The 10,566-nt window shown below is 44.0% G+C and overlaps 1 long non-coding RNA gene across 1 annotated transcript; it reads right to left on the bottom strand.

Annotated features, from left to right (window-relative positions):
• Positions 1-962: 962 nt before the first annotated feature.
• On the bottom strand, positions 963-9,148 carry LOC125531098. The gene is made up of 2 exons (XR_007293105.1): positions 9,092-9,148; positions 963-1,226 (listed from the first exon to the last, which is right to left on the bottom strand). It is a non-coding gene; the product is annotated as an uncharacterized LOC125531098 (long non-coding RNA).
• Between the last annotated feature and the right edge of the window lie 1,418 nt (positions 9,149-10,566).

Raw genomic sequence — 10,566 nt, forward strand, 5'->3', positions numbered from 1 at the left:
GCATGTAAGCTTTGAGTCATATATGCATGATGTAGATGTTCGTTTAATTCTTATAGTTCATGTAGTTCAAAATCAATTAGTTTTGTAAAAAAACTATTTTAAGATTCATGAAATTGTGCATTGTAAAGTATAAAGTAAAAATAAATAGTGACAATTCATTTTGAAAAAAGAAGTTTGGGCAATTAAGATATCACTAGTCATCAACCCGTGCGTCCGCACGGGCTAGTTTTATAACACACTAAATATGTAAGTATTGCAACTATATCCTATGTTGAACATTTGTTTTCAAAAATTATATTGAAAATTTCAAACATTGTTCATGGTCAACGATAGGACGAAATAGGTTTAGGTTCTTCGTTCTAAAACACATTTTGTTTTAGTTTGGATATGGATTTAGTGCTGAAGGTACAACTTGGGCCACTATTTTTATGTATATATTAGTACTCCCTCTGTAAACTAATATAAGAGTGTTTAGATTACTACTTTAGTATTCTAAACACTCCTATATTAGTTTACGGAGGTAGTAATACTTTATAAACTAAATGTTGTTTGAAGTTCTATTTTGACCTAGCAAATCAACACAACATTTGCTAATTATTAGTCAGAGATAACTAAAGGTTAAATACACACTTTAGTTGGTTGCAGCTAACCGGTATAAGGTTGATCTAAATTTTTTCTAATGATATGTACGCGAATAGACACATCTAACACAATATACATTAGTATGAAATTTTTCCATGACTTATGTCTTCAATAATATTTTATATCAAAGAATAGTTTTTTATTATAATTTAATTCCACAAAAATGAAATAAGCGAATGGATGTTGAAGAAGCTTTGTGGTTGCAGTACTCAATATCAAGTAAAACCGGACATCCTTGGTCACATCAACAGTAGTACACCTCAGAATCTATCACTCGTTAATTATAAGCACTACAAAGTATAATAGTAAGACCGCTTCAAAAAAAGTATAATAATAAGACCGGTTCAAAAAAGGTATGTTAGTAAGACATATGACAGATAGTTGAGACGTACAATTATACTGTAGGTTGTTCTACATCTATACTACTTTTTTATGACATGTAACTCAGGTGAGATAGACTAAGATCGCCACTCCCAATCATGTGTAAGCTGCAGCCCTTGACAATTTCTTCCGACCAAGTAACTTGATCTGTTGTGGCTTTGGTTCTCAGGCAGCAAGTAGATTTTTTCCTCGCGACGAATGAACTGGTTTGTAAAAAAAATAGAACTCCGTTACTGAATATTAGCTTAATGCAGAAGAGTATAAATTCTGGTACTCTTATTGAAATCACCCTACTAATGTGGTAGCACATGAAGTACCTATCACATATTTATCAGCATCATGGTTATAAAAGCTTTTGTTCAAAATGATAAAGTAGTAAGCTAGAGGCGTGAATTGTTAGTTCCACATAGGAAATAGAAACATACTCCTCTTTCTCAAGCAAACTTCCCGTCTGTGTACATAACAGTAGCATGGAGTGGGAACTGCTATTGCATGGTTAGAAGGCGCTGTACTAAGCATGTTGCACACAACATGCTAAGTTTGTGGTTAGTCGATCCATCAGTTAGCTGTACGAAAAATAGGGGAAGAAAAGGCATATAGAATGATGGTTTCTAGTAGAAATTGTACTGCAAATATTGTACCCTAAGCACGATGAACTTTACAAAAAGAAACCTTACATTGCTCGGAACATATCTATAGTAACAGGAAAAAAACGCCTAGAAGACAAAGATGTATGCACCTAGATGACGGCCCTATGTGTCGCCTTATACCTGATGTGAATTGCAGTTACATAATTTTGCTAGCTAGCTCATAAATGTTGAAGAAAAATCTTTACAGTAAGAAAACTTCAAAAGGAACTTCCATGGTATGACAAATGATAGCACTCATTTGTTTACAATGAATGACTTTCCTGCACAAATTGTACTCCTTGAATAAGAAAATTAAGGCAAGATCCATGTTATGTTAATTACCACATGTGTCACCCTCTATATATGGTACTTTAGCTATTCCTCTGAATTTGCTGAAAATTCTCTCACCCTCAAGATCTTTTATTAAAAAATCAACATTTCTCATGATTTAAAGTTCGTTTTGCATAAGTGTTAAAATACAGTGATTTTCCGGCAAACTAATGAAATCAATAGTCTGTTTTCCTTTTATTAACAACAACTGTTTACTCATATGGAGCAAAGGCATTACTGAACTAATTTTATTTTTGTACTTGACTATAGACTAAGAAATGTAAAGAGGATGGCATACAATAGGAAGTATTTTTTGTGCAGAAATATACATGGTATTTAAGCTAACCTTCATTGAACCTGATCAATCATATATTTGTCTAATATAGTTTCTTTTACATGTACAAATGAAATCAACAGTTGGAAAGTAGGGGGTTTTATTTTTCTCAAATGAGAACATATTAGGTCTTCCCTGCATTTCCCCACAGTACTATTTTTAGGCTCTCCTGGTCATTTAAATCTATATCAAATATCAGAATAGCTTGAGCCATTCGTACACCATGGCTTTGCCTGCTCAGCAATATGAACTAATGATTACCTACCTAAAACAAAATATGATGGCTGAGCCAATAAGGTTCTCCTCATAGCTTAACATCTTTAGTTAAAAATCTGAACCTTTTGGATTATCATGTAAAGTGTGGGTATCCCTCTTCTTAAGTACTGACTAATCATATGAATCAATGTTCACATACCTCTAAAAGAAAATGAACAAACTGTATGTTGTCTTATAATCCCCCGGCGTTGTGATTGCAAGAACACATAGAGAGCTCCAGCTCAAAGTTCACCTCCCCAATCCCCATTCGTCTCTGGAACTCAACTTCTAGAAAAAGGAAACAAAATTGTACGTATACATAGATTTTCTCAGTTCTATCCAATTTCAATAAAATGCTTCAGGAAGTTTGCATGAACCACATGCAACTAAACAACACAAAATAGGGCATCTTCATCCAATGGAGGGAACCAAATCGATTACCTCCAGATAATTTGTCAAGGTGGATGTCGTGACTGTGAAGAAGTGGACTCCCAGGGTGAGGTCGATGGCCTGATACTCTTCAGTCCTCATATGCCACAAAAAACAAATATTTAGCAACAACAGTAAGGAAAGGGGAGCAATGTTCTGCTAGAGCACTGCTTAGAAGCATCTGAAGAAATATTAATATTGCGAAACTAATACAAACATACAACATGCATTCCTGTACACATACAGACTATCTGCAAGCAATTTTTTTGCATCATCTTGCAGATTTACCCATACACACAGTTAGCAAAAAAATCATGTAATAGGGTAGGCAACAAAAAGTAATGTAGATGTACTCTTAATCTTCACTAAAGCACTATTTAGAACCATCTGAACAAATATCAATGTTGCAAAATTGATATAAACATACAACATGCATATCTGTACACATACAGTACACACATGTTATCTGCAAGCAAATTTTTGCATCATCTTGCAGATTCACCCATACGCACAGTAGCATAAAAATCAAGTAATAGGATTGTAGGTAACAGAAAGTACTTTAGATGTACTTTCACTCTTCACTGAAGTTTTCAGGTTTGGCCAGCTCGAGCCATATAACTGAAGCAACAAAGAGGAATTTTCTCGCTGTTAGGCTTCTCAGATTCAATCTGAATAGAAGAGAAGCTTTAATAATGAATCATAACACTAACATTACTTTTAGAGGTATGGCATACATGAACTTTGTGGACCTAGAGTCGAGAATATGCAGAGTTCGCGGCAAGGTCAATGATGTAATAGTCTTAATATATAACCGAGGTAGTTCGAATCCACATTACTTTCTACTTGTCTCCATACATTTCCTTTTCAGATTATAACATAGTTTTATTCTTGATAATTTATACACAAATAAGCTAACCAAATTTTCACATATAATCTACGGCAATGTAACCTTTTTTGAGGCAAGACCAAATACTTCTACATTGATTAGAGGGAAAAGGCCCCACTGTCTATTAAAGCCCTAAAGTCTTTTGAAAATTAGGTATGGCTCTGCAACTAATCTAGGTTCACAAATCAGTTCTATCAAACTGACTTGGTACGTCCTGATATACCCAGAAACTGTTCCAAACTTACTATAGTAATCCTGATATACCCAGCAGCTTGGCTTGGAGCGCGCTGAGGCTGCCATGGCCGCCTTTGGGCCGGTGGTCGTGTCACCTGAGTTCCCGCAGGGACCTCCATCCTCCCCTTCCAGAAATGCTGCCCTAGCTGCCGACCAGTTCCTTGACCTCGCGATCTCCTCCTCTAATGATGATATCCCACTGGCCCGTGTTGGCATAGCCCCACCTGTGCTCCTCAACTCCATCCTGCACCACCTACACACCACCTCCCCTCCAGTACTTGTGCCAACGCCTCTGGAGCCTGTCCAAAATGCTGAGATGCTCATTGCTTCCTCCCCATCCTGTCCGGTGTCTTCTGTGTCGTTCACCTCCATCGCCGCCGCTTTTGAGGCCCTTGCCGAACAGCATGCTCCGCAATTGGCCTCTCCCTTGGTTGCCTCTCCTCCTCCAGGAGCGCCTTCTACCTCTCCTACGCTGCGCACCTACTCGCGCCGCCCCCGCTCCGGCATCGCGTCGGCGCCGGAGAACGTCGCCGTGTCTCTCCTCCCCGAACCCGCTCCTGCGGTTCATGAGGCGGTGGCTAAGAAGAGGCGCGGCAAAGCCAAGCGCGCCAAGGACATGCTGCATGTCCGGCGCAGTGCCCGTCTCGCCTTTGGTCGAGCCGCACGCTAAGGAGTCCATGGCTGACAAGGCTTCCCGGGCCAAGGCCAAACGCCTGGCGATGCAGTTCGCTCCGCTTGTCTCGCTGATGACGACTCTGAGCCTGGCTCGCCACTGGCGCATGCTGCTGTGGCCAAGGAGTGTGGCTCCTCTGCTGACGAGATCGACCTCGTCGCCAAGTCTGTTGGTGGTGCTGCCAAGTGATCCCATGTTTAGCATCTTTCTGGTGCCGCTGGTGGCTGCCATGTTCCGTTTGGTCCTAGTTTATCAGGTCGTCAAGGCTACTACCTATCTGCGTCTGTTATCTCTGTGTCTGTAAGCGTGTCCGTCGGTTTAGTGACTCCTGGTGTCTGTGTTAGTTTTTAATATGCCTGCAACGACTATGTATCTCTGCTCCTGGAATGTTAGGGGCCTGGGTGATGCGGACAAATGCAATGATGTTCTATGTGAACTTCTCTCTATCAAACCTAATCTGTTGTTACTCCAGGAAACTAAGCTTGCCACGCCCTCTGTCCCAAAAGTCAGGTCCTTCCTGCCAATCTTCCTCGATTTCTATGCCACTTCACCTGCTACGGGCACCGCTGGGGGCTTGCTCTCTGTTGCCAACACCAGCTCCCTTCACATCACAAACCACTCGAACCATGGTTTCTGCTCCACTCTCACCTTCACATCTCTCACACTCCCTTCCCCCTTTTGCGTTACTAACGTTTATGGCCCGACAAATAGATCGGAAAAACCTATCTTCCTCGCTGAGTTAAAAGCCATAGCTCCCCCTGAGAACACCCCGTGGCTAGTTGTAGGCGATTTCAATCTGATCCGCTTCCCCCACGAGAAAAACAATGACAACTTTCACCAATGAGAATCCCGCATTTTCAATGACACTACTTGATGAACTAGCTCTCCTCGAGCTGCCTCTACTGGATCGGCAGTTTACTTGGTCCAACAACAGAGAAGCCCCTGTCCTCGAACGACTCGACCGCGCCTTCTTTAATTTAGCTTGGAATCATGCCTTCCCCAACACCTCCTTAACTTCGCTCACTCGCGCCATCTCCGATCATGTGCCACTAATCATCTCAATCTCTACGTCGGTACCTTGTTCCCGCCTTTTTCGGTTCGAACAATGCTGGGCCTATAATCCGGCCTGCAAACGCCTGATCGCCCAAATCTGCCAACACCCTGCCCCGACCCACCTCTCCCCCTCAGTCCGTTTGGCCAGCACCCTTCAAACCTACCGGTCCCGCCTCAAGCAGTGGACCAAAACCTTGTTGCCTGCCCATACCAGAGAACTGCGCTGCAAACGCATTATTACTCTGCTCGACTTGAAAGAAGAATCGAGGCCTCTAACCCCCTCCGAACTTCAATTACATGTAGTTGTTAAAGCCACGCTGCAAAGAGCCACCCGCGATTGTATGCTTGCTCTTCGACAACGATCCAAAATCAAACGCGCCATCTACGGTGATGAAAACACAAAATTCTTCCATGTCTCAACCTCTCAACGCTTTCGGAAAAACTAAATCCCCGTCCTGTGGCACCTTGGATGCGACTTCTTCTCCCATGACCAGAAAGCCAAAATCCTAAAAGATTACTACCAAGAGCTACTTGGCACTCCGGCCGCTACTCACTGGAATTTCAACTTACAAGATATCTATCCCACCCAAATCCCACAACTGAGGCATCTCAAGGCCCCTTTTTTGATGACGAGATCAAGCTAGCTTTCTTGCACATGAACCGTAATGCAAGCCTTGGACCGGACGGCTTCGGTCCCAGTTTCTACCGCTCTTTCTGGCCAAATATTAAACACCTCATCATCCCCTTCTTCCACGAGTTCGCAAACTCCTCCCAAATCGAGTGTTTTAATCGCTCCGTTGTCATCTTACTCCCTAAAAAAGAGGGTGCCGCGCCTTTAGACCCATTGCCCTGCAAAACTGCCCTATCAAAGGGATTGCCAAGCTTCTCACCAACCGGCTAAAAACTTACATCCCCATGCTTGTTCACGGTGACCAAACATGCTTCATTACTGGTCGATGTATCGCCGAAAACTTCATCTACGCAGCCGACTCGTTGAATTGCTGCCACAAATGCAAAGCTGCCACCATGGTCCTTAAACTTGACTTCAGAAAGGCTTTTGACTCAATCTCCTGGACCTCCTTAATTAAATTCTTCGACACCGTGGCTTCCCAACCCGCTTCTGTAATTGGGTTGACGACCTACTAACCTCCGGAAAAACCGCTATCTCTCTAAACGGTATCCCTGGTAGCTGGATACAATGCAGGAATGGCCTGCGGCAAGGTGACCCCATCTCACCCTACCTTTTCATCATAGTAGCTGACGTTCTCCAGCAGATGATCCTAAAATCAGCCGCTACTGACGAAAGTGTCCTTCATCATCCTGTCTACCCGGACCTTCCCCCGACCGTGCTTCAGTACGCAGATGACACGCTAATCATTGCCCACGCCTCAGTTGCGGCCGCACAAGCTCTTAAGAAAATCCTCGATGACTTTGCTTCGGCAACGGGCCTATGCATCAATTTTTCCAAGACAACGCTTGTACCTATGAATGTCGACCCCACCGTCTCTGATCTAATCGCCCAATCTCTGGGATGTGCGACCGCCAGCTTTCCTCAAACATACCTAGGTCTTCCTCTCTCACCGCACAAACTACCACCCTTGGCCTTTCAGCCAATCATCTCTTCCTGCAGAAGTGTTCCACCTGGCTGGTGTGCAAAACTGCTTAACCGTGCAGGTCGCCTCGTTCTCATTTCCTCGGTCCTTGACTCCCTGGCTACGTACTTTATGTCCGTCTTGAAGCTGCCAAAAAAAGTTATTAAATTGTTAGACTCCATTCGTAGAGCCTTCTTCTGGGCTGCAGAGGAAATGTGCACCGGCTCCAGATGTTTAATTGCTTGGAAAAACATTTGCAAACCTAAAGTATTCAGTGGTCTAGGCATCAAAAATCTTGCTTTCCAGAATGATTGTCTGCTTATGAAGTTTTATTTTAAATACCTTCACCACAACAACAGTTCCACCCCGATACCTTGGATCTCCTGGCTAGAAAAACAGCACCTTTGTAGCCTACCTCATGTAGCCACATGTGCAGACCCCTCCTTTCTAACAAAAATCATACAATCACAGCTTCCCAAACTGCTATCCATCACATTTGTGCTCACAAACAACGGTCAAAAGACTTTTTTCTGGCTTGACTCCTGGCTTCAGGCCACCCCACTCGCAACTACCTTCCCAAGCCTCTACTCTCACTCCACAAATACCCACATCCCTGTGGTGCACATCATGCAGTATGGGGTGCAGGCAAACCTGGTGAACAGGCTAACCACGGCCGCCACGCGCGAGCTTGCTGCTCTCTCTTTGTTGTTGCAGGACTTCCAGCTGGCCGATGCTCTGGATGAATGGTTTCTGATCCATGGCACGGGCTTCTCCTCCAAGAAAGCCTATGGACTTCTGCTCCATGGAGAGGTCGACGATGATCATGCCCCTCTGATTTGGAGATCTAGGGTCCCCCACAAGCTCAAAATCTTCGCCTGGCTGCTGTTCAGAGGGCGTCTCAACACCAGGTGCAACCTGTTCCACAAAAAGATCTCCCCCGACGCCGTATGTCCACGATGTGGCGGCCCCTCCGAGGATACCTACCACCTGTTCCTCGGCTGTCCGCATGCAACTCGGACTTGGGAAAGGTTGGGATTAAACCCCACCACGAGGTTTCAAGACCTTTGGCTGCTCCAAACTCCTGACGCCCTGGATGGTCGTGTGTGGCCTGAAGTTCTTCTTATGATCTTGTGGAAAATTGGGACTCTAGAAACGTTGTTGTCTTCCGAAATGAAGTTCACTCTCCCCTAGTCACTGGTAGGAACATCTGTAACGATTTTGAGGTCTGCCTGAACAGATTCCGCGACCCGACTGACAAGGCAGTGGCCAACTCCTGGCTGCTATTCCTTACCTCATGGCTCGCCATGACCCTGTAATCTTGTTTTGGCCCTTGCTGGCCTTTGAGTAATATACATACATGTGGGGATCCTCTCCCCCCCGGTGATTCCTCAAAAAAGTATATAAAACGTATGGATTAGTAGCAGGTTGGCATATATGCTTTCGAAGAGGTTGGAAATGGCATGTGCAAAGAATATAGTGAACGCTTTACTAAATAGTTGTACAACACACATTACATGCATGCATAGCCAACATAATTAACAGCAGCATTCTGGTCTAGACTTCGGAGATGTGCAAGCATAGAAAGAAAACATAGATATGTATGTTATACATTTGAACAAATATCATACTGGATCATGGTGGCATGCGAGTTACCTGTATGGATATTGATTAAGCACAACAATCAACAAAGCAAGAGTCATCCGTTGATAAACTGCTAGCTATGTATCTTTGCCTTTTGGGGAAAAATTATTTGCCTGACGTATCAGCAAGAAATTGCTTCACTTGGGACAACACGGGAGCACATCCAATTGGTATCAACATCCACGATCCCAATGATGTGAAGTGTAACTATAGCATTTGGAAGAAAAATCTCCTTCTCTTTATATTGGCTGCAAGTCCTACAACCGCATTAGATAAATCAATTGAGAAGAAAGATCAATTTCCAGTAATAAGACTTGAGCCGATGTAAAGAAGTAATCTGCATGGCCCCTCTTTTTGTTCTAAAACATGAATTAGATGAACGTATTCGATTGGTAAAGAGGAGAAATTAGTTGAGAACCACTAAAAGTGGCTGGGCACTGGGAGGGCTAAGAAGATAGAGAGATCAGGGCCAATGATGGGGCACACATTGAATTTTGCCTTATATTTTATATTCAGACAGATGCATCTCGATCTGATTTTGATCCCCAAAATTACTTTTAGTCGCCCTTCGTGGCCACCTATGAATACACACTGCAATGCATCTCGAACACATCGAGGCATGTATGTGAAGTGCTTTCTACAGTAGGGTCAGACTATTAAAACCATCAAGAACCTTATACCAAGTAAAGAGTAATCATCAAATACCAAGTAAAGAGTACCACTGAGAATCATCCCTGGCTTTTCTTCCCAACTTGCAGCTTTTATCTCCCCTGCTTGGGTATCTAGGCAGATCCAAAATAGTACAACTTGGAATTCAGCGAGATGCATTGCATCCTTCAACCAAGGAACAGCCGTTGTCGTCCCATGTACATACTGGAAACGGCCACCAATCCACCTTCTTCCTGACAATCAGAACAGAGTGGAGATATATATCAAAACAAAGAGGAACAAAGTGGAGATATAAAGGGCGATACACATGAAGGCTGACTTATCTGATTGGAGATTCACGATGATGTCGGTGGAACTCGGTGTGGTTAAGATTTGGCGACGGAGAATGCTGGCCAGTGTGACCTGAAGTCGAAGTGCAGCTGTAGGAGTCGAAGTCGAGGTCGGCCAGTGGGAGAGGAGAGCCCCTCCGCTTGTCAGAGGAGCTACGCCGCTATGGTTGGCTGGTCGGAGGAGCGGTGGCATGCCTCGCCTCCGCACGCCAGTGTGAGCCGGTTCCCTACGCGAGGAACTCCGAGTTGGAGAGGATCTTTGGGAGAGCTGAGACCTCGGAGGTGCGAAGAGCCGGCGAGTACGTGACGGTGGTGAGATACGGCCTTTCGGGGAGGCTAAGAGCGCCGGGGAGCCGGCGGCCAGGACTCCATTGTGGGCTGGCGGCAGAGGCGTACGATGTCTGCTGCTATGGGACATTTTTAGGGTCGCTGCAAGCAGATGGGATAAAGAATGGGCCTGACAGCCTGTTTGGTAAATAGTTGGGCAGG

The sequence above is a fragment of the Triticum urartu genome, unplaced genomic scaffold, assembly GCF_003073215.2.
Source record: "Triticum urartu cultivar G1812 unplaced genomic scaffold, Tu2.1 TuUngrouped_contig_6798, whole genome shotgun sequence".
Lineage (NCBI taxonomy): Eukaryota > Viridiplantae > Streptophyta > Magnoliopsida > Poales > Poaceae > Triticum > Triticum urartu.